Genomic DNA, 25,808 nt, shown 5'->3' on the forward strand with positions numbered 1-25,808 from the left:
TGATGGCACTAGAAAATATAATTTGTCACACAAATAAGAAGCCCTCCTATGCCTCTGTAAGTGGAAAATACGAAAAGATATGGCTTGTGGAAAGAGGGAAGTAAAAAACTGAAATTCAAAACTGGAAAATTGCCTGGTAATGAAGTGGTTAAAGGGGGGGACTCTGCTGTGGATATTCCTTTAAAGGGGGCTCTGGCATGAACTTTTCATTAAAAGAGGCTCTGCTGTGGAAATTTTATTAAAGGGGAGCTTTGATGTTGATATCTTGGGCTTTAGGCAGATTCATAAAGCTCTTCTTTAGTTGTAGAAATGTTGACACAGCCAGTGGAAATCAATAGGTTACATCAGCACCTTTCCTTCTAAGATCTGTCAATGACTTCGCTAGTGCAGAAATCTGTAATAAATTTTTGATAATAGTTGAAAAAAATCATTGTAGGGCTTTCAGATTAGTAGGACGTTCCCAATTCTCAATAGCCGTGACATTGGTAGTGAGACTCAGGGGATTTCTATTATAGTATTTTTTGGACTCCAAACAGACACTTAAACTGTTGAGAAAATATTTAATTGAAAAGGAGCCTAGTTAATATGTTTTTAATATATTTTATATATGTGACTCAATCAAGCGAAAAGATAAAAATATATCATCCAAATAAACCCAGAAAATCCTCTAAAATATCATAAACAAACTGTTGGAAGACAGCAGGAGCATTGCACAAGCTAATGGCATCACAAGATATTCAAAATGCCCCAAAATGAAAGCAGCCTTCCATTCATCTCCAAATACAAATCTGATTGCATGCCTTGTTGAGATCCATCAATTTGGGAATCTATGGGAGAGGATATTGGTTTTCCCTCGATCATCATCTTTTTTGCGTACAAAAAAAAATTATACAGCCAGCCAGCCCCATGTAGTATACAGCCAGCCAGCACCATGTAGTATACAGCCAGCCAGCCCCATGTAGTATACAGCCAGCCAGCCCCCATGTAATATGCAGCCAGCCAGCCCCTGTATGCCAGGCCCATTAAAAAAATAAACTTAATACTCACCCTCCGGGGAAGCCCATGCTGATATCAGCAGACAAATTATTGAAAACGTAAACTTCCAGCAACTCAGTGTGACAAGATCCAACCTGTGAGGTTATAAGAGGATTCTTCCCCCTCTCTTAAATGGGAAGAATCAGCTCCTTGTACCAGGAAAGGAGAATCCAGTTTTATAAAATCTTGACAAAATTGGCTGCAGCCCCTGAATCAACAAAGGCCTTGGTAGAAACAGACTGACTGAAAGGTATACAGGCAATAAAACTTTAAAGACTGGTTCAGAAAATACCTGCATGCCCAAGCAACCCTCCTGGAGATCACGTAAGCGCTTGTTGTTCTCCTGCACTGGTGTCATGGGACAGGACTTAATCAAATGATGAGATTTACCACAGTAATAGCATAGTCAGTTCTTACACTAACGAGCTGACATAAATTTAATGTTCACCAGGGCTTTTTTAGGTGATAAAGCAAGGACAGGAGAAGAAAACAGAGAAGCAAACTGAGTCAGGCGTTAGTGAATAAAAATGTTCTTTGTTAGCTTCATGGTAAAATCTTGGACAAATATATTGTAGTAATCCAACGCGTTTCAGACACTGGCTGCGTACTTAGTCATGTCTACTCTGACTACCATCTGACTAGCATCTCTGTGATGGCTCTGGGGGCTCTGTGACTACTGGCTACAATGCTGGGCATCTCTGTGACTTCTGGCTAATCTAGGGGGCATTTCTGTGACTATTGACTACTCCAGGGGGCATCTGTGTGAGGGCTGGCTACTCTGGGGGCATCTCTGTGACTGCTGTCTAAACTGGGGAACATCTCTGTGCCTGCTGGCTACTCTTATGGATATCTCTTTGACTGCTGGCTACTCTAGGGGACATTTCTGTGGCTACCGGCTACTCTGGGGGACATCTCTGTAACTGCTGGCTACTCTGATGGGCATCTCTGTGACTACTGGCTACTATGATGGGCATTTCTGTGACTGCTGGCTACTCTGGTGGGCATCTCTGTGACTGTTGGCTACTCTGGGGGGCATCTCTGTGACGAGTGGCTACTTTAAGGGGCATATCTGTCACTGCTTGCTGCTCTGGGTGGTATCTTTGTGACTGCTGGCTACTCTGGAGGCATTTATGTGACTACTGGCTACTCTATGGGGCATCCCTGTGACTACTGGCTACTCTGTCGGTCATCTCTGTGACTGCTGGCTACTCTAGGGGGCATTTCTGTGACTACTGGCTACTCTGGTGGGCATCTCTTTGACTGCTGGCTACTCTTAGCTTAGTACTAGTAATGATAAAGTCAGGTTGATGGGTGGTGTCACGGGTCCCGTACGACCCATGTGCAGATGCACCCATGGCAATCTCTGTTCCCCTTGAGCCCCGCTGGCTCACTCACCTCGATCCAGCGCTGGCTCCGGCTGCTCTGGGGGGCATCTCTGTGATTGTTGGCTACTCTGGTGGATATCTCTGTGACTGCTGGCTACTCTAGGGGACATCTCTGTTACTGCTGGCTACTCTGGGGGACATCTCTGTGACTGCTGGCTACTCTGATGTGCATCTTTGCGACTACTGGCTAGTCTGGTGGGCATCTCTGTTACTGTCGGCTATTCTGGTGGGCATCGCTGTGACGGGTGGCCACTCTGGAGGTATTCATGTGACTACTGGCTACTCTATGGGGCATCCCTGTGACTACTGGCTACTCTGTCATCTCTGTGACTGCTGGCTACTCTGGGAGGCATCTCTGTGACTATTGGCTATTCTGGTAGGCATCTCTTTGACTGCTGGATACTCATAGCTTAGTACTAGTAATGATAAAGCCAGGTTGATGGGTAGTGTCCTGGGTCGCAGGCGCACCCGTGCCAATCTCTGTTCCCAAGGACCCCCGCTGGCTCACTCACCTCAATCTAGCTCTGGCTCCAGCGAACCGGCTCCTAGGGAGCGCTGGCCCTTTAAATCTCCGGAAGCGGCCGCTTGCGCCCCAGGAGGAGGGGCCGAACGCGCCGGCTTCCGGAGATTTAAAGGCCAAGTACACCAATAATTGTTGCTGGCTGGCTGACCGTTCTGTTTAAATTCCAGCTCCTTCCAGTGTCCCCTGGCGGATCTTGGTGCTTCTAAGCTTTGTTCCATGCAATTATCCTGACTTCCTGTTATGACGTTGGTTCCGTTCCTGACTTCATTCCTGTGCTGCCTGTCCTGATCTTCTGCCTGTCCCAGACCACGCTTCTGCCTCACGACTTTGTACTACACCTTGGCCGCCACCGCAAACAAAGTTGCGGGCTCTGGTGAAAACCGGGTGCCACTTCCTCCTCTCCCAGGTGTCGGTTTACGTCATTGTCCGCGGTGGTCCAGTGGGTCCACTACCCCTGGTAAATTGAAGAGTTTCCTTTCATATCTGTCATCATGGACAGTACTGTAAGATGAAAATGTAAAGAATATAACTTGTTGTGAACTTAAACAACAAGCAGTCAGGTGGATTTGGAACACTAAACCACCCACATGTCCTCATAGTGGTTTAGAGTTGCAAATTGCACTGTATGATTACTGTTCATGACTGCATTGCAAAAAAAAAATGGAAATGTTTATACTTACCTATGTCGGGAGCTGTCATTGCTCTCGGAGTAGTACACCCTGGCTTCACTGCACAAGTGCTGTAGGTACACAACATGGACTATGAAGCCAGAGTGTTTCAGCTTCAACGAGAAAGGAGGCACCAAGAGCTCCAGATGTGAGTCCTATACACTTAATCTAATCATATAAATGCCCCATAAGGACCTGTGGGTGGTTTAGTGTCCCAAATCCACCTGACAGGTTCTCTGTTGTGTCAATCAAGTAATATTGTAATTTATCATGTTTTGAATGTTTGTGTGTAGAAGAAGAGTGAAGAATTCAGGCGATACCTTTTTGAGGCTAACTTAGTATATTTGGTGAGCTTTCTGAGAATACTAGTTCTCTTCGTCAAACATGATGTTATGCTTGAAACAGAAAATTCACAGCATTTTATACACACATCAAAGGATATTAAATAAAACCTTTAAAACAACAGATTGATAATTACAGGGACATCTTATTTACCACAGGATGGCAATAAACACACTAAAAACCTGTGAGGCATGACAAGAGAGCCCTGGCTCTTATCTGCTTCAGGGCTCCAGGCCAGAGATATGAGGTCATGAAGCTGGCATGAATGTTAAATGCACTTTGTAAGGTGTTGAATCTCTGCATTAATTTATATTCTTATTCTTTCCTTTCCCTCTGAATCTTAAAATGTCCAATTAAAATAGTAATCTGCAAATCTACCATAGTGTGGTCCCCTCTGGAAGATCCTTCCTTTCATTTTTAATATCAGATCGGTGTGAGTTAATGCGTTCATGGAGTCTCTGGCATCTTTCCCCAACATAAAGGCCTGTGGTTGGACACAGTTGACACATAATAAGGTATACCACATACTGTGATTGAGGTACAGGTACCTGGTCATGATGGTCTCAGGGCACTCCGTACAAGCAGTTGTTTCAGGTTTGGTGGTTGCCAGAAGGACAGGAGAGGAGGGACTAGGAATATTTCTTTTAGAATCGGTTGAAGTTCCTTGGCAATTTGAGGTAGGTTCTGCAGTTGTGGGCTGTAAGTGATTACTAGGGGTACTCTGGCCTCATGTTTGGTCTCCTTATATGTGAGTAATATGTCTTTGTTAATGGCTGCTGCTGTTCTTATTTGGTTGTCAGTCACTTTTGGTCAGTAGCCCAACTGGAGCTACAGGAGGAGTTTTTCCATATCTGTCTTGTTTGAACAGATATTGTTGTAGCCTGGCTGTATATGATAGATTGTCTGGTATGTTTGGAGTGGAAGCTGTTATTTCTCAGGTAGGCTGTTCCGTCTGTTGGTTTATGTTAATATTGTTGTGGTTAAGCGAATGTTTTTAATTTGTATTGAGGTATCTAGAAAGTGTATCTCCTTAATCTCCTGAATAGCTGAGTTTCAGTTGTTGTAACCGTCATGGAATTGCAGCAGGACCTCCTCACCTGCAGTCCAGATGATCAGAATGTCGTCAATATAACGGAGGCAGATCATGGGTTTTGTGGTGCATGTGGATAAGTAAGCACCTTTCCATTCATTCATAAAAAGATTGGCATACTGTGGTGCACACCTTGAACCCATTGATGTTCCCATACACTGGAGGTAGAGATCCTCTCCAAATGAGAAATAGTTGTGGGTGAACACAAATTGTATGAGTTCTGTGACCAGTTCTGTTGGTAAGTTGTGCTTCTCCATGTGTGCCTGACATGCTGCTATTCCATCTTTGTGGGGAATGTTAGTGTATAGATATTCCACATCCATGGTGGCCAGAATTGTACCATAACGAAGTAGGCCTACAATCTTGAGTTTATTTAAAAGGTCAAAAGTGTCCTGGATGTAGCTAGGAGTACTTCTGACCAGGGGTTTTAGGAGATTTACCATGTTACTGTTTAATAGTAATACTATTCTCCTTCTCTGTTGGTAGGAACCGAAAGACAAGGAGAAACATAGAGAACCGAAGGATTTGCCTCCAAAAGATGCAGGAAAAAGAAAAGTTACCTCCCGTAGATGCAATATGTGCTTTAACAAGTTATCTAATGACTATAAGAAAGCCATCTGCAAAGACTGTATTGATAGCCTCTTAAAAGAGGAGAAAACATCCTTTATGGATGAAATGAGAACCTTTACTAAGGGGGAGGTTCAATGTTCATTAGTCTCATCTTTAGCTAATCTTTTGCCTCAGGAGCCTTTATCAAAAAGGCAAAGAGTAAAATATCAATCGGAATCCGAAGCTGAATCAGTAGACGATTCAGTCAAGGATTTGTTAGATTTAGACTCTATTCCATCCACATCTGCTGTTAAGAAGGAATCCAGATATTTGTTCATGTCTGAAGACTTAGAACCACTATTGTAAGCCATGAGAGACACGCTTAAGATTGAAGAAATAAAAGAGCCAAAATCGATCCAGGACAGGCTTTTTGGGATTCTTAACCAGTTCGCGACCGCCCGCCGTGTAGACCTGAAAGGTCTAAATCAGTACATCAGTAAATTCAAAATGGAGACTGTAAGTTCAGCAATTACGCAGATTCCTCTGGGGGCATTCATGTGTACGATCGACTTGCAGGATGCCTATTATCACGTACCAATATACAAAGCATCCCAGAAGTTCCTCAGGATTGCAGTTCTCAACCCAGAAGGTCTGATACACCATTTCCAGTACAAGGCGCTGCCCTTCGGAATATCGTCAGCGCCAAGGACGTTTTCAAAAATTATTATCAAAATGGTGGCCTTCTTAAGAACAAGGAAGATAGTCATAATTCCGTATTTAGACGATCTGTTGATTGTAGCAGGATCCGAACAGGAGCTAATCCGACACAGGGATTTTACGATTACCATTATCAGACAACTAGGCTGGATCATAAATTGGAAAAAGTCAAACCTGGAACCCAGCAAGATCACTACATTTTTGGGCGTCTCTCTGAACTCATCACTCCAGATGTCCTTCCTCCCACAGGAAAAAAGATTGAAAATTGTTCAGGAAGTGGAATTATTCCGGAAGAAATGCGTTTGTTCCATAAGGAATGTAATGAGGCTAATAGGACAACTGACAGCATGTATCCAAGCAGTGCAGTGGAGTCAAGCCCATACTCCCAGGTTACAAAATTGGGTCTTATCCATGTGGGGCAAGAACGCAGCTCATCTGGATTGGAAAATAAAAATCCCTGCAGAGATCAAAGACGCCTTAGTATGGTGGACACATCAGGAGAACCTGGAGAAAGGGGTAACCTGGCATCCATGGCCTCTGTTATCACTCCAGAAGGACGCAAGTTTGACTGGATGGGGAGCAAACTTCGAGGGGTCCCTTGCCCAAGGAAAATGGCCCCTATCCATTCAGAATCGATCTTCCAATTATCAAGAGTTGAGAGCTGTATGGGAAGCCCTAAAAATCAGCGGAGATCTGATAAAATCTCGCCATGTAAAAATATATTCAGACAACGTCACCACAGTGGCCTATCTACGCCACCAAGGAGGCACCAAGAATACCGAACTTCTTCGGAAAAAATCTTCAGTTGGGCAGAAGACAACGTATTATCCCTATCCACAGTCCACCTGAAGGGAGAAGAAAATGCAATAGTGGACTACCTCAGCAGGAAACATATCAACAACAACAAGTGGTGCCTAAACAACGAGGTTTTCAAACATCTAACCCAAAAATGGGGAGTCCCGGAAATAGATCTGTTTGCAACCTGTGCAAACTCAAAGACAAAATTTTTCTTCTCGCTAGACGGTTCAACACCAAACTAGATGCCTGCAGCACTAATGTATGCTTTTCCGCCAGTTCCGGTAATTCCAAAAGTGGTACAGAAGATCCAAAGAGAGAAAGGAAAAGTAATTCTAGTGGTACCCTTCTGGCCAAAGAAGGTATGGTTTCCATCCCTCAGGAGGCTAGCCCTGGAAGAACCGGTTCACCTTCCTCCTCGTACAGATCTATTATTCCAAGGACCAGTACTGCACCCAAATCCCCAGGCTCTCCAGTTGTCAGCTTGGATCCTGAAGGGGAATTACTAAGAATCAAAGGCTTGTCTCACAAAGTCATATCGACCTTAAGGGCAAGTCGGAAACCTATCACTCATACTATTTATTCTCGCATTTGGAATAAATTTGTTTCATTTTGTGGACCTAAGGTTCCTAACCAGAACTCTCCTAATATCTCCCAGGTTTTGGATTTTCTCCAGGCAGGTTTCGACAAAGGCCTAAAAACCAGGTCCCTGAAGGTCCAGATATCCGCATTGAGTGCATTTTTTGATAGTCCTCTGGCAGAGCATCAATGGGTAAGGAGGTTTATAAAAGCTACTTCTAGACTTAAACCTACCATAAAAATATCTTATCTATTGTCTTGAATTATCTAACTGGTCCTCCGTTTGAGCCCTTAGATTCAAAAAATATTAGAGAATTAACATTAAAGTTGATCTTTCTTATCGCCATAACATTGGCTAGACGTTTGGGGGAGATACAGGCATTGTCCATCAAAGAACCCTACCTAAAAATATCTGAAGACAGAGTAACGCTTTTTATCCCAAAGGTTTCCTCAAGCTTCCATCTAAGTCAGGAGATTATTCTGCCTACATTTTGTCAGAATCCAAAATCAACAAAAGAAAGAGAATGGCACTCCCTAGATGTCAGGAGAAACAACACAACCACGGCGAAAAGACTCAAATATCCTTCTGCAGTTCAGCGGAAAAAATAAATGGATAAATGCTTCAAAATCCACTCTAGCAAGATGGATCAAGAGTGTTATTAAAAATGCTTATGCAGCCCAGAATATGTTAATACCTGAGACAATTAGAGCACATTCTACACAGGCCATGGCAACCTCGTGGGCTGAGAAAAGAGGGGCCTCCATAAATGAAATTTGTAGGCAAGCTACATTGTCTAGCCAGTTGACATTCGTAAAACACTATGGGGCAGATTTATCAAGCAGTCTGAAAGTCAGAATATTTCCAGTTGCCCATGGCAACCAATCACAGCTCAGCTTTCATTTCACCAGTGCTCATGAATATTTTAAAGGGGAGCTGTGATTGGTTGCCATGGGCAACTGGAAATATTCTGACTTTCAGACTGCTTGATAAATCTGCCCCTATAGGTTAGACCTGCAAAACACAAATGAGTTAGCTTTTGGTAGAAAAGTACTACAAACTGTTATCCCTCCCTGAAATATAATTTGTTATGTCTCCAAGTGGGGCCATCATGGGGGACGCAATGGAAAATGGGAATTATTCTCACCGTTAATTCGGTTTCCATTAGTCCACCATGACGGGCCATTTTTTTTTTTTTTTTTTAATTAACCATTATTCAGTACAAAATACATTTATAAAAAAGACATCTACATTGCATTTTCACTTTTCATTTCCCTCCCTTCCATCCCTCCCCCCGCAAATAAATAAACAGTTTTCATAGCAAATAGCCAATTGTATACAAAGTCCAAAAAGAAGAAAAAATTGAGAATGTACAGGAGTACAACTATGAAGGCCTAAAACCGAGTAACCACCCCCAGCTCCAACCCACCCCGAACCCACCCACCGCAAAGCCATTTATTAGCCCAATTACGTCTGTTAGAATTTGACTGGTGTCCTGGATTGTCAACAGAATGTCATCTGCATACAGGGATATCTTATCCCTCTCCCCCCCCAATCCCCCAGCCCCTTAACCACTCAGACTCCCGAATCAAAATCGCCAAGGGCTCGAGAAACAGGGCGGAGAGAAGGGGGGAGAGGGGACATCCCTGCCGAGTGCCGCTTTGCAGCGCTAAGGGATCAGAATATAAACCGTTTACGCACATCCGAGTTGTAGGAGAGTAGTACATAGACTTAACCAGTCTGATATAGGGACTGGTAAAAAAACCTAAAGCTGTCTAGGATTTCCCCTTGATCTTGTACAAGGGTTCCGCCCAGGTTAACAACTGCATGGATTTCCTTATTATTATTGCCCTTTTTTAGCATATTTGCCAGGAGCTTGCCCCGCTCTGTATAGTGTTTTTGACCTGATAAAAGGATTTTATGTTGGGCCTTCTCCTCCATATATGAGTCATAAGCACACTTGGCTTCTATAAAACAGTCTCTGTTTGACTGAGTGGGACAGGATGCCCATTCTTACTGTCTGAGATCTAAGGCCTTCTTTAAATTAGTTTCCTTCTTCCTGAATTCCTTTTTTTTCCATTTTATTTCTGAGAAGAAGATACCCCTTAAGTATGCTTTTAATGAGTCCCAGATCAGCCTTGGATCACCGCTTTTACTATTATGATCCCAGTATTCCTGAATCAAACCAGAAATCTTTTCCGCGCTGTCCAGGATCGAGAGCCAATGAGGGTTTAATTTGAAGAACCCCCCCATTAACCAACCTTGGACTTTTCTCCATATCTAAGAATATGGAGATAAGAGCATGATCTGAAATTAAGATGGATTCATACTTCATTTTTGAGATGTAACGAATAAAACCGTCATTGGCTAAACATAGATCGATCCTGGACAACGTGGAGTGGGTACGGCTAAAGCAGGAAAAAGCTGGTTTGTCCTGATACTTGATATGCCATACATCTTTGAACTGCCAAGTATCACAGAAGATTTTGAATCCTGGGGTGCCCCTACCTGGACAACCCCGAGAAGTTCCCAGCTTACGTCTATCCAAAACGGAATCAAACACTGCATTAAAATCCCCCACTATCAATATCGGAATATCACCCCTATCAGAGGGACACTGAATTAAAGAATTCAAAACCTCGAAAGAGAAGGGGGGCAAGACATAGATAAATGCAAGAATACACGGGACTCTATATAAGCAAGAACAAAATAGGAAGACAAATCGGCCTTTTTTGTCCACCCACTGGGTAAGGATTTTAATGTCCACTTTATTATGGACCAACACAGAAACTCCCCTGGAGAATGCGGAACCACAAGAATGAAACGACAAAGAGGCCCATCTCCGATCCAATAGGTAAGTGGAATCCGGCGTGAGATGCGTCTCAACAAAACAAATAATGCCCGGGAGATGCCGAACCGTGATATCATTGACTATACAGTGTTTGCGCCAATCATCAAGCCCTCTTATATTCCAAAAAAAAATTCTGATTGACATATTCTAAAAAGAAAAAAAAAGAGAGAAAAGAAAAAGAAAAGGAAAACTAATATACTCTCCCCCTCCTCCCTGCCCCCTGCTTAAAACCGCCCATCCGCGGTGCGCAAAACACTGTTGCCGGTCATGCGCAGTCCACAGTGAGAGACACGATTCTTATATTCTGAATATTTATGTCGATATAAACATTGAGACGCCAGGTACCGATCACTTGTTTATGCACCAGCTGATTCACAACTAGGTCATATGACTCTGTGTTTTATAATTGTATTCATGGCTTTCAGCAAATTCTTTTTGTATTATATGTAGCACTTGCACTTTATACTTGCTTGGCACATATCATGAAGTTTTCATTATTGTATAAATTGTATTTTCTAAGAGTTGTTTAACCCCTTAACGCTGAAGCCACTTTTCACCTTCCTGACACGGCCCATTTTTTCAAAGCTGCCCTGTGTCACTATAAGTGGTTATAACTTCGAAACGCTTTAACATATCCAAGGGATTTTGAAATTGTTTTCTCGTGACACATTGTACTTCATGTTAGTTACAAAATTTTGTTGGTATGTTTTGCATTTATTTATGAGAAAATCAGATATTTGGTGAAAATTTGGAAAAATTCTCAATTTTCGAAATTCAAAATGTTCTACTTTTTCCACACGAGTCATAACACCAGAAAACATAATAACCAACATTCACCAAATGTCTACTTTATACCTCTGTGGTTTTTTTTATACATAGTCTTATTTTTGTAAGCTGTTATGGGGCTTTGAACGTTTCTTAAAAAAAGCAAAATCCTGCTATTGAGGGACCTGCTCAGGTTTCAAGTCACTTTGAGAGGCCTAAATAAAAGTAAAACCCCATAAATTACCCCATTATAGAAACTATACCCCTAAACGTACGTAAAACAACTTTTATGAAGTTTGTTAACCCTTTAATTGGTTTACAGGGGTTAAAACAAAATCGGATGCAATTTTGACATTTTTTTTTTTTTTACTAAATTAATGTGTTTTTCATAAAATGTACAAATTCTCAGTGGATAAAATTCCAAAACGCTCCACAAAATTTGATACCCAATCTCTCCCGTGTATAGTAATACCCCATATGTGGTGGTGACCTGCTGTATGGGCACACGCCAGGGCATCGAAGGGGAGCTGCGCCATTCAGAGCAGATTATGCATTGTCACTTTATAATGGCTATACAATCTTTATTTTTTTGGCAATTTGGACATATAAAGGCTTATGTTTTGCAACATGAGATGCACTTTACAAATACTTCATTTTAGTGGGTCTGTAGCTTTTTGATGAGATTTTATTAACTCTTTAATGTATGCAGAAAAAGAAAATTGACAATTTTGGGTTCTTTTTTTGGTATATTTTGGGGGTCGTACACTAAAAATACTATATTATTTTTATTCTCTAGATCACTACGATTACGGTGATATCTCATGTATATAGTTTTTTTATATTTTACAGGAAAAAAACCAATACAGGCAGTCCCCGGGTTACATACAAGATAGGGTCTGGAGGTTTGTTCTTAAGTTGAATTTGTTTGTAAGTCGAAACTGTATATTTTATAATGGAAGTTCTAGACAATTTTTTTTCTTTTGCCCCAGTGACAATTGGAGTTTCAAAATTTTTGGTGTAATTGGACCAAGAATTATCAATAAAGCTTCATTACAGACACCTTAAGGCTGATCATTGCAGTGCATCCAGAGAGCTTCACCAGAGGTCACAGTGGGCAGAGGGGTCCGTCTGTAACTATGGGTTGTCTGTAAGTCGGGTGTCCTTAAGTAGGGGACCGCCTGTATAAAGAAAATCTCATTTGTTTTTGCATCGCCATCTTTCCAGGATATAACTTTAATATTTTTTTGTTGACAGTGCTAGTTTAGGGCTTATTTTTTACATGTTGAGTTGTCCTTTTCAATGATACCATTTTGGTGCACATAACTTTTTTTTGATCACTTTTTGGAACATTTTTGTGAAGGGATTTTATGAAAATGTACATTTTTGGCGAGTTTTTCGCGTTTTGTTATTACGGCGTTCACCATACGGGTCCAATAATGTTTCTGACTTATTGTACAGATTGTTACGGACGCGGTGATACCAAATATGTGGGGTATTTTGGAAATTTTCAGGTTTTTTCACTTTATTAGATGTGTATAGGGAATGTTTGTGTTTAGGGGGACTTTAACTTTATTTAATTAATTATTTTTATTCAAAAGTGTGTTATTAGTGTTTTTTAACCTTTTTTCTTTACTTTTACAGGTTAGCTTGAACAAGTGATCCATTGATCACTTGTTCAAGCTATTCTTCACCTAATACAGTGTAATACAGATGTATTACACTGTATTATGTGACACACTGAGCATGCTGCACATGCTCAGTGTGTCACAGCCGGGTCCTGCCAGAAGGCAGGACCCGGCTCCCGGCAGGAGGATCGCGCCGCCCCGGGCACCGCCAGTCCCGGTAAGCGCCGCGGGGGGGGTCCGATTCCAGCTAAATGCCCCTGACACGCCGCGGTCGCGCTGAGGGTTAACACCCGCGATCGGAGAAATCTCCGATCGCGGGTGTTAGAGGCAGGTGTCAGCTATAATATATAGCCGACACCCGCAGCTTCTGGCGCCGGCTCCGTTCAGGAGCCGGCGCCAGAAGCTTGACGTACTATTACTGCATTTTGCGGGAACGAACCTCCCGCCATGCAGTAATAGTACGTCAAATGTCGGGAAGGGGTTAAAATGAATTTGTCATCATGGCTCACTAAGAGTTAACGATAAGACACTCCCACATTTGCCATTTAAACCTGTTCACTATGGAATGCACATTGCTTGAGAAAGGTGGTAACACACCAAAACGTCGCCAGTTTTGGAATAAACTCTTCTTCACTTTTACCTGCTTGGATTTGGATTTTGTACATACATGGGTTCCTACCCTGAACTCTGAGGCCTCTGCACCCCCCCTTGTAGGGGAACTTTGGACATTGTGCTGCTGTGGACTTTCCTTTTATATATGTATACATATATTAGAAAACCTCTTAAAATCTGTACAATATGGTGTTAAATTAGTGCAAATGATTATAAACAGTTTTTTTTCAGACCCATCTTGTTTTTAACTATGATTTTAGAAACGTGCTTCGCATCCTCCTGCAGTTTTGATCATATGTTTTTATTTCCTTATACAATCTAGTTAGTATGTTCTATTAGATGGCAAACATTCCAATTTTGCATTTCCTGGAACAATCCAATATTAAGGCCTCCACAAATAATTATAAAAGATAGAACAACAATAACTAATCAAATAATTACAAAAGCTCTGCTTACTTAAAAAATTGTATTCTATGTACTTAGCTGGATGCAGCCTAGTACTTGAAACTGTGAAATTATTGACATCATTCATTACATCTGAATGACGGAGCAGTCATAGCAGGCAGCATAACAAACCAAAAATTAACAAAATTATAATTATATATCATACCAACATAATATGATTTGATTTACCGTAATTATAGAATATTCATGAGTAGCTTTTTAATGAGAGTGCAAATTTCAGTAATTAGTAATATGATGCTAGTAAGGTCATTTCACATACATGGATAGTTAATTTTCCTAATTTACTCTACTCCCTTATATGAAGGTTTAAAAAGTGTCTTCTTCATGGAATTAAATACAGTGTCCCCTTATGATTCTTCCATCCTTAATTTACATAATATACAGTGCCCTCCTTGCTATACAGTGTCTCGCATTGGTTTATATACATCTTGTTTTACAATGCCTGCTCATTAATTTATATACAGAGCCCCTGCTATAGTGTAATCCCCCACTAAACATTGCACCCTTTATTGATCACACATATAAAGCACCGTCGCTTATCAGTGCCTTCACTTTAATAATTATACAGTGCCTCACTGTTATAAAGCTTAATGCTTTTAAAAACAGTATCCCATATAAAAACAGCCCCCCTTAAATTATATACTGTACAATGCTTGTCTTGCTATACAGTTCGTCTCTCATGAATTTATATACAGTGCCCCTTTATTAATGCATATACATTGTTAATAATAAATATATTATATATTCAGTGCCTCCAAACTATATATATATCGTGCACGCATTTTGCATGCACCCTTTTTTACACTGCGTCTCCCTGCTATACAAAAATTGTGTTTCAGCCCCCTCTCATTAATTTAGCTATAGAGGCCCCCCTAACTTAACTTATATTGAGCGCCACCCTGCTTTACATTTCTTCGATATGACATATGAATGCATAGGACAGGGATTCATATGACAAACAAAGTTACTCTTTGCTTATCTATAATGAAATTGCATATACAGGCCCGGGGGTTAGATACATGATAGGTTCCACAGGTTTCTTCTTAAATTGAATTTGTATATAAGTCAAAACTGTATATTTTCTAATTGTAGTTCTGGACAAAATTTTTTTTGCCCCAGTGACATTTAGAGTTTCAAAATTTTTTCCTATAATGGGACCAAGGATTATCAATAAAGTTTCATTACAGATACTTTACAGCTGTTTATTGCAGTCTGGGACTATAGTAAAGCATACAGAGAGCTTCACTAAAGGTCACAGTGGGCAGAGAGGTCCGTCTATAACTAGGGGTCGTCTGTAAGTTGATTGTTCTTAAGTAGGGGACCACCTGTACTTTTTTTTACTGGATCCGAGGAGTGCTGGTCATTTTCTATACTTCCCAATATACATGGAGGATAAAGAATTTTTTTCTTTTGAAACCATCTTGGGATTTCAGTTCTTTTTGCATATACTATGATATATAGTTGAGCTTCTGAAGAACTTCTTTAAAAAGGGGAAACATCATTTCAATTAATGAAAATCCCAACTCGCCTCATGGCAGGTGCATCCCTGCCTGAAGGAGATCCACAGGGCAATCATAGGGACGATATGGTGTCAAAGTCTTGTTTCTTAAAGAAAACATCAGTAAAGTCCCGGTAACAAGTTGTCAGACCCATCAGAGACTTGGAAGACACAGTAGAGGACAGGACCGGAAGAGGTGCCACCATACATTTGGATTGGCATTCAGGGCTCCAACGCTGGATCTCACCAATCTTCTAATTGAGGTCCGGAGCATGGAGTTGGAGCCAAGGAAGACTCAGAAGAAGAGCTGACGTGGAGCGAGGCAGGACATAGAAGGCCAGGTTTTCTTGTTGCAGGACTCCAACTTGAAGACGGATAGGTTCCGTGTGGTACCGGAAGGGAAAGAAGCTGTCCGCTTACAGAGGAGATAACGAGGGGTGACTTGAGCAGAACCACTGGAATGTGATGCCGTGAGACCAGAGCAGCATCCACAAAGTCCAGAGTCCAGAAATGCTGAGACTTGCACAGGAGCAACGGTGCCGACACTGAGGAGCACTGGAATAATCAGACATGGAGAAGCTTAATTAACACCTAAGGACGCTTCTCCCAGAAGCCCTAGGTGCTGGCGTTTCCCAGACGTTGGGGACGGACTGGACAAGTCCCGATGAGGTGTTTTGGACTGGCACAGTACAGCAGAGGTTCTCTTGAAAATGTCTGGAACGTTCCCCAGGTGTGAGTTGGGCTTTGTCAACCTTCATAGGTTCCACTGCAGACTGTTCGACCGGAGGCTGGAGCGGGTTTTGGAAGACTGGAGCCAACCAAGGCAGACGTGGAAGCCAGACTAGAGGTAGCTCGTGCCGCAAATCTTCAGCTCGTTCGAGAAATCTGCGGTGGGGTACCACCAGGTCGTTCCGCAGGTGTGAGTAGCCCACGGGGGCAGCCAAGGAGACAGCAGGAGAACAGCATAGGAAGTCACACTAGGAATCGCAGAAGTCACACTCAGGAATCGCAGGAGCTGGCAGTCGGATCAGTAACATAGCAACAGACTGGCACACGGATCAGGATACAGCAATGGACTGGCATATGGATCAGGATACACTGGAACGCAGGATACACAGGAACGCAGGATACACAGGGGGGGCTTTCTCTTCAGGGGATGGCTTGAAGATCCAGCAAGGGTCACAGGAATGGGCAGGAATTTAAGGCAGGCCAATTATCGGCGTGCTGGCCCTCTAAATGTTTGCGATTCGGTGTGCGCTTGCCCTAGGAGACTGGGACATGCGTGCCGAACCACGGGAGCCACAGACCACCCCTGGAGCCAGGAGAGGTGAGTTCCGCTGGGCTTCGGGGCACATGGAGGGAAACAGGTGGCCCGCAATCTGAGACAGGGATCGTGGGAGCACCTGTGACACGGATTATAGGCCACTTTGCCCTTAAAGGGGCCCCTACCAAATGTGGGTGATTGCTCACTGTGTATTCGGAAATCGGGCTGTGTATTTGCCGTACCGAGCAGTCGGCAGACATAGGGTATGCCCCGACTTAAGCCTATGGCAGAGCCAGGGAACAATACGTTCCCTGCTCTGCCAGTAGATGATCTGAGTTAAATCAAGATGGCGGTGGCCTGCTGCTGGCGCAATGTGTGACATCACTGTGTTTCCTGACGGCCAAGCGCCACCATATTGGTACAACTCCGAGGGACACCACGAGGGAAGACGATGAGATCGGCACGCATCGGGGGAATGGAGGAAGGGGAAGTAGAATTTTATTATTTTACCTTGGACTGTCTACAGGTTTTATAGGGCAATTGTAAATAGTTAGTTGTGTATATAGTTATAATAGGGGGACTGTATATAGCTAGTTATTATAGGGGGGTGTATCTAGTTATTATGGGGGGTATGTAGTTATAATAGGGAGAATGTGTACATTTAGTTATAGGAGGTATATATAGTTATAGGGGGTCGTATACAGTTGGTATAGGGGGACTGTATATAGTTAGTTATTATTGGTGTCTGTATATAGTTATTATAGTGGGTTATTTTAGGGGAACTGTATATAGTTAATGCTTTGGGACTATATATAGGTAATGTTGGGGGGCTGTATATAGTTAAAGCTGTGGGACTGTATAAAGGTAATGTTAGGGGGACTGTATATAGTTAATGCTGGGGGTGTATATAGTGATTTCTGGGGAGTTGTATACAGTGAATACTAAGGGGGATTGTGATTACTGGGGGCTGTATATACGGATTGCTGGGGAGGCTGTATATAGTGATCCCTAAGGGGCTGTATGCAATTATTCTTAGGGGGCCTTACTGGGGCTGTATATATTTATTTTGCTGGGGGTTGTATATAGTGATTGCTGGGGGCTGTATATAGTGATTACTGGGGGGCTGTATATAGTTATTGATGGGGGCCTGTATATAATGATTACTGGAGGGCTATATATAGTTATTGCTGGCAGGCTGTATATAGAGATTGCTGGGGGCTATATATAGTTATTGCTGGGGGTCTGTATACGGTGATTGCTTGGGGGCTGTATATAGTGATTACTGGGGGCTATAAATAGTTAATCCTGGAGGGCTGTATATATTTATTACTGGGGGCTGTATATATTTATTGCTTGGGGCTGTATATGGTGATTACTGGGGTGGGGTCTCTATACAGTGATTACTGGTGGCTGTATATTGTGATTACTCTGGACTGTATTTAGCAATTGCTGGGGGCTGTATATAGTGATTGCTAGGGGCTGTGTATAGTTATTGCAGGGGGCTGTATACAGTGATTGATGGGGGCCTGTATATAATGATTACTGGGGGCTATATATAGTTATTGCTGGCAGGCTGTATATAGTGATTCCTTGGGGCTATATATACTTATTGCTAGGGGGCTGTATACAGTGATTGCTTGGGGGCTGTATATAGTGATTACTGGGGGCTATAAATAGTTATTGCTGGAGGGCGGTATATATTTATTGCTGGGGGCTGTATATAGTTATTGCTTGGGGTTGTATATAGTGATTACTGGGGTGGGGTCTCTATACAGTGATTACTGGTAGCTGTATATATTTATTGCTGGGGGCTGTATATTGTGATTACTCGGGACTGTATATAGCGATTGCTGGGGGCTGTTTACAGTGATTGCTGGGGGGCTGTATATAGTGTTTACTGGGGCTTGTTTATAGTGATTACTGGGGGGGTATATAGTGATTACTGGGGGGGCATATAGTTATTGATGGGGGCTGTACATAGTGATTACTGGTGGCTGTATATAGCTGGCGAGGACAGAAGGGCACGGGTGAGCCCGCGACCCGTGATATGGGTTACGGGACCACCTGTGACAGTTCCACCCCCCTCCTTCAGCCTCCCCCTCTTCCTGAGGTTGAGGAATCTCTGCAGGAGATTGTGGTCCAGGATATTGTCCTCAGGCTCCCAAGATCTCTCCTCCGGCCCGAACCCCTTCCAGTCAACCAAGAAGAACCGCTTACCCCTCACCGTCTTCATATCAAGGATCTCCTTTACCTCATAGATATCGGAGAAGTCGGCCACAGGAGCGGGAGGAGGCACTTGTCGGGAGAACTGATTCAGGATGACAGGCTTGAGCAGGGAGACATGGAAAGAGTTTGAGATGCACATGGTGGGAGGAAAGCACAGCTCATAGGACACCAAATTGATGTGACTCAGCACCTCGAAGGGACCGAGGAAACGAGGACCAAACTTGTAGCCAGGGATCTTTAGCCGGACATATCTGGAGGACAACCAGACTTTGTCACCAGGAGCGGAGACAGGAGGAGACCTGTGTTTTTTTATCGACCTGGACCTTGGTTCAGGCAGTGGCCTGCAATAAGGAACGGCGAGTCTGCTCCCAGATGGTCTCCAGGTCCCGTACCAATTCCTCAACAGCAGGAACATCCGATGACACAGGCATAGGAAGAGGAGGGCGTGGATGCAGTCCATACTTGATAAAAAATGGAGGTGAGCCCTCGAATGCAGAGTCTAAGAAGTTGTAAGGAAACTCTGCCCATGGCAACAGAGTGGACCAATCGTCCTGATGGGCAGAAACAAAATGGCGGAGATATCAGCCCAGGGTCTGACTAACCTTATCTGCTTTTATGAAGAGGTTAGCAGATGCCTGGATGGAGGAGCAGCTGTGGATATTGTGTTCTTGGACTTTGCAAAGGCATTTGACACTGTCCCTCATAGACGTCTGATGGGTAAAATTAGGGCTATTGGTTTGGCAGAAATCATTTGCAATTGGATTGAAAACTGGCTGAAGGATCGTATCCAGAGAGTTGTGGTCAATGATTCCTACTCGGAATGGTCACCAGTTATGAGTGGTGTACCCCAGGGTTCTGTGCTTGGCCCACTACTATTTAATATATTTATTAATGATATAGAGGTAGGAATTAATAGCACTGTGTCTATTTTTGCAGATGACACCAAACTGTGTAGTGTAATACAGTCTATGGAGGATGTTCATAGGCTGCAGGGTGACTTGGACAAACTGAATGTTTGGTCATCCACTTGGCAAATGAGGTTTAATGTGGATAAATGTAAGGTTATGCACCTGGGGGCCAATAATCCAAAGGCAAAATATGTCCTTGGGGGAGTAAATCTGGGTGAGTCCCTTGTTGAGAAGGACCTGGGGGTACTAGTAGATCATAAATTGAATAACAGCATGCAATGTCAATCAGCTGCCTCTAAAGCCAGTAGGATCTTGTCATGTATCAAAAGTGGTATGGACTCTCGTGATAGGGATGTAATATTACCACTATACAAGGCACTGGTTCGGCCACACCTGGAATATGCTGTCCAGTTCTGGGCACCGGTCCATAAAAAGGATGCCCTGGAGCTGGAGAGGGTTCAACGTAGAGCCACAAAAATGATAAGGGGTATGGAGGGTCTCAGTTATGAGGAAAGATTAAAACAACTAGATTTATTTAGTCTGGAAAAGAGACGACTACGAGGGGACATGATTAATTTATTTAAATATATGAATGGTCCATACAAAAAATATGGTGGGAAGTTGTTTCAGATTAGATCAAATCAAAAGACGAGGGGGCACTATCTCCGTTTGGAGAAATCAAGGTTTAATCACCGGAGGCGACAGGGCTTTTTTACTATGAGAACTGTCAATCTGTGGAATAGCCTGCCTCAGGCGCTGGTCACAGCAGGGACAGCGGATAGCTTCAAGAAGGGTCTAGATGCCTTTTTACACCTAAATAACATAGATGGTTATGTTATATAGAATTGTTTCCCCTAAATCCCTTCCTCATCCACTCCCTTCCCTTCCTTGGTTGAACTTGATGGACAAGTGTCTTTTTTCAACCGTAGAAACTATGAAACTATGATTAACTCTTTCCTCCTGCCCATTAGACTGGGGATGATAGGCGGAAGAAAAGTCCAATTTCATTTGAAGTTGGTTGCAGAGGGAATGCCAGAATTTAGAGACGAACTGAACTCCTTGGTCGGAGACTATGTGCTGGGGAAGTCCATGGAGTCGGAAGATGTGAAGGAAGAACTGGCTGGCAAGACGTGGAGCAGATGGCAGAGGAACAAAATAGGACATTTTTGAAAAATGGTCAGTTACCACCCAGATGACGGTATTGCCTGATGAAAGCGGCAGGTCCATGATAAAGTCCATGGCCACATGACTCCACAGACAGCTGGGTATTGGCAACGGCAGAAGAAGACCAGCAGGCTTGAGAAGTCACGGCTTATTCCAGGCACAGGAAGCACAGGAACACACAAAATCACGAACATACTTGGCCAGATCTGGCCACCAGTAAAATCAGGAAATGAGGGCAACAGAGCGCTGTACCCCAGGGTGCCCAGCCACACATGAGAAATGTCCCCAAGTCAGAATCTCCCTCCGTAGAGCAGGTCGTACATAGGTCTTGCCAGGAGGTAGTTGTCGAAGATCCACAGGCGCGCCCAGTGCCAGTTGCTCAGGAGGGATGACATGCCGAGGAGCCAGTTCTTCCCCAATGACATCCGATGCATGAGAGAAGGCGTCAGCCTTGATGTTTTTCTCAGCCGGACGGAAATGAATGAGGAAATCTCATCAGGGGGGAGAAGAGGAGACCATCGAGCTTCACGCAGATGCAACATGGCGGTGACTTGCCCTAACTGTTCCCCTTGCTTGTCAATCTGCCAGGACTGCTGAGCCACGATGGTGGTAAGATCAGACCGAAAAGGTAGCGGAACCTCGGCGGGATCCATAGCCTCATCTTACTGTCAGGGTTCGGGATCTGTGGATCCTCTGGACCACCGCGGGAGGTGGTACTAGCCGACACCTGGGATCGGAATCTAAGTGGCACCTGGTCTTCACCAGAGCCCGCCGCAAAGCGGGATGGTCTCTCTGCGGTGGGGTACCACCAGGTCGTTCCACAGGTTTGACTAGTCCGCGGTGGCAGCCAAGGTCAAGGTACCTTTGCAGGAGACAGTGTCATGGTAAAGTTCAGGCAAAAGGTCAGGGCAGGCGCAGAGATGCAAAGTCAAGTCCAATCCGGGGTCAGCAACGGGAGGTCCAGGTGGATGGGAACGGGAATGGGAACACAGGAACGGACTGGAACACACAGGAGCATGGGAACAGGAACGCAAGAACACGGGAACAGGAACGTAAGAATGCACAGGGCATGGGAAAAGGAACACACAGGAGCACAGGAACGCAGGAACACAAATGAGCACGGGAACGCAGCAACACACAGGAGCACAGGAACACGGGAATACTGAAAAAGGAACACGAAGCACAGAAGAAACGCTGGGAGATTTTCACAATGGCTAGGTAGCTCAACATTCTGCAGGGTGTACTAGAAGAGTTTTCAGAAAATGGCCAGCGCCAATTAACGGTGCGCTGGCCCTTTAAATCTAGGAGTCAGGAATGCACGCGCATGGCGGATGGAGAGGAGACAGGGGCCGATACAAGTAAGGTGCGTGGGCGACGCGCTGGTGGGGGTAGAGGAGCACAGGTGAGCCCACGACCCGCGATATGGGTTGTGGGACCACCCGTGACATACTCCTTGTTATTTTCAATATTGTAATTGCTAAAACCAATAATGGTGAACAAAGGAAAATAAGCATCGATTTGTACTTGGTAGTAAACTAGCCGGGGTCACAACGAGAGGGTACGTCAAGAGCAAATTCAGAAAGCAAAAGGGTCAACTTTAAAACTAGCCGAGATCACAACATTTCAGAACACAGAGCAAGTCAAACCCATAGCAAGAAGCAAGCGATGAAATGGATTTCAAACACTGGCACAGGTGACTAGTAGAGCTGCAATTTATGCAGCCAGAACCCCATCTCCAGAACCTGATAGGAGCTGGACAACTTCTGCGAATTAACCCCTCATGGTGCAGAATAAGCAAGCATAATCGCAGGCATCATGCAGAGGTACCACAACTCCCAGCAGTCCAGAACACAACCCCTAAACAGCGAGAGGTCTTAGCAGCCGCTGCCCGGAGCACACACCAGAGACCGCTAGTAGCAGACCCGAGGTAGAGTTTGCACGGAGACACGCCAGAGGTCAGAGAACACTGCTAGCACCACCAGAAGTCCCAGCGTTCTCCCCTGCAAACCTGACAGTATATAGCTCCTAATATGATATTGTTCAATGTATTATTACATATGACACAAAATAACCTGATAACCTGTCCTATATATTGTTATATGTAGGTAATAGTTGCGATAAATTGATAGGTTTGCGTCCATTTGTGTACCCTGAACTTGCTTTATAGTGAGTAGTATTCTGACAAGGTACACATGGTAATATAGTTGAACTGAAAAGAACTACTTTTCATATATTAAATGAGCTGTTAGAACAGTTGCCATAGAAGTAGCCTCACTGTGAGACTGTGTGGGCAGAGAAGAACGCAAACAAGAGGGACTGATTACCGCTTACAATATTGCAGGATGCTGTAATAGATCCAGTGGCTTGAATGGTAGGATTGTCTGATGTATTTTTATCTGCAGTTCCAAGTAATTATCTTAGAATCACATTGGTTCTAGATACTAGTCTATAGCCACTCAGTGGATCATCCTGCATCATTGTCTCCATCATAAAAATTGATCCACAGAATCTACTAGCCGGACAACAGTTTCCTTAGGAACAAAGAAAAAAATATGATGCAAGTCAGCCCTAAGCTTAAAGTGTTTGACCACTTTGCCTCATGTTTTTTGTAATGTGTGTAAGTGTGTGGGGGGGGGGGGGGGGGGGGGGATTGAGTAATTTACCAATATACACCAATTGAAAGTTCTGCTTCTCTTTCTTGATAAGTAAATTGAAGCCTCCTGTCTGTTACCTCATCAGTCAGATGTTCCTGTCCAGATGGAGGTTCATGTGATCTTATCTTTCGATAAGCAATCAACCTAGCAGGACATTATGATATTATTCATAAATATAGATTAAGGTCCTGGCAAATAGAGATCACATGACCCTCCCTCCATCTGCAGCCATTTTATGGTCAGGAAAGTCTTGCTGATTGGGTAAAAGATAGGAGGTATCACTTCATATGAATATTGGTAAATGACCTAATATCCTGCCACCACAATTACACATATTCACACCCACCAAATTTATTATATTGAGTCAGGTTCTGTCATAGAACTGGTATATAGACAGCCTTTCTAGCAAGGCAGAAAGTAGTTGGCTTAGTAGTAGTTGGCTTAGTTTGTGATAAATCTTTCTTTGTTAAAGGGGATGTCCACTTTCAGCAAATAATTGATATTGTTTGTTTAATGAAAAGGTATACAATTTTCCAATATACTTTATGTATCAATTTTTTCCTAGTTTTCTAGATCTCTGCGTGATATTTGTTTGCTATTATTCAACAGGAAGAAAAAAATATGGAAAATGCCTGTGTCATACTGTATTTTGTACACTTGGCATATATATAAGAAATGTAAGGAGAAATGTGAGATTCAATGTAGGGTGTAGAAGCCCTATGAAATATGATAAGCACCATGGGGGAGATTTATCACTACTTCTACACCAGTTTTCTGTCATAAAAGCAGTGAAATAATAGCAAATTCTTGCACAGTGCAAGAATTTACTATTAAAATAGCGAATACCTCACCACCATGTTCCCGCCCCGTGCCTGCCTTCTTTTCAACAAGCAGCCAACTTTCATTCACTGGTTTTTACGGAAAATAATGTCAGGTCGAACATGGTGTAGTTTTGCTCACCAGCCGTGCCTCCCGCTGGATACATCAAGAGGCCCAAGCCTCTTTATGTATGCTGCGTGACAAAGGGGCGTCTTCGTCTGCTTTATAGTTTGTAAGTATACATTTTTTTCAATAAATGGGATTAGTGTTGGGTAATTATCGCTTCTGTAGTATCTTTTTAAGCTCAAGATCCAGATTTTACTCCATTTAACCCTTGCTACACCAGGACATACTGGAACGTCCTGGTTTGGCAATGGGTGCATGAAGAGGTCTCTCTGGTTGGACTCTCTTCATACACACTGGGTGTTTGCTGATCCCTGAGTAACTTACATGGTGGGAACATGACTTAAAGGTGCAATGATTGTGCAATGATGTAAGGATGTCAGTGTCAGAAACAGGGCCAGTTCTAGACAAAATGGGGCCCTGGACAAAACTAAAAGTGGGGCCCCAAAATCAAACTATTTTATGACCAGTCACAGTCAGTAAGAGGCTCCCTTTAGTATGGTAAAACAAACTGCAAAATGGGAGAATTTTATAGGAGATAGATGACAGAGATTGATGGGCAGCACGATGGCTCAGTGGTTAGCACTACAGCCTTGCAGTGCTGGTCAATATCTGCAAAGAGTTTGTATGTTCTCTCAGTGTTTGTTTGGGTTTCCTCCGGGTCCTCCGGTTTCCTCCCACACTCCAAAACATACTGGTAGGTTGATTAGATTGTGAGCCCCATGGGGACAGGGACTGATCTGGCAAGCACTGTGAGTCGCTGTGTAATCTGTGTGCGCTATGTAAATAAATTAATTATTAATTATAATTATTATGATAGAAAATTAATATGATAGAGATTTTTAGATGCAGAACTATAAAGTAGATGATATATACAGTAGATGGATATGAGAGATAAATACAGTAGAAGATAAATAGAAGATTGATTGAAAAATAGAAAAAGCGAGATGTATAAATGGTTAGATAGACAGATTATATGAGATAGATAACTAGATAGATAGATATATAGACAGGAGATAGATGATAAGCATATTCACCCAGGAATTCAACCAAGGGGTATTAACCCTTTCACTGTCAGGCATTTATGGATATTTTGCTGTGTTAGTGGACAGAGCAAATTTTTGAATTTTGATGTTTACAAATAAAATTGAAA

The 25,808-nt window shown here is 43.1% G+C and overlaps 1 long non-coding RNA gene across 1 annotated transcript in view; it reads right to left on the reverse strand.

Annotated features, from left to right (window-relative positions):
- Nucleotides 1-248: 248 nt before the first annotated feature.
- LOC140121592 (uncharacterized) overlaps nucleotides 249-25,808 on the reverse strand; it is a 40,170-nt gene continuing 14,610 nt past the window's right edge. Inside the window, exon 3 of the long non-coding RNA XR_011854134.1 lies at nucleotides 249-394. This is a non-coding gene — a long non-coding RNA (uncharacterized lncRNA). The remainder of the gene's footprint in view (nucleotides 395-25,808) is intronic.

This window comes from Engystomops pustulosus, chromosome 3 (genome assembly GCF_040894005.1).
Source record: "Engystomops pustulosus chromosome 3, aEngPut4.maternal, whole genome shotgun sequence".
Classification (NCBI taxonomy): Eukaryota; Metazoa; Chordata; class Amphibia; order Anura; family Leptodactylidae; genus Engystomops; species Engystomops pustulosus.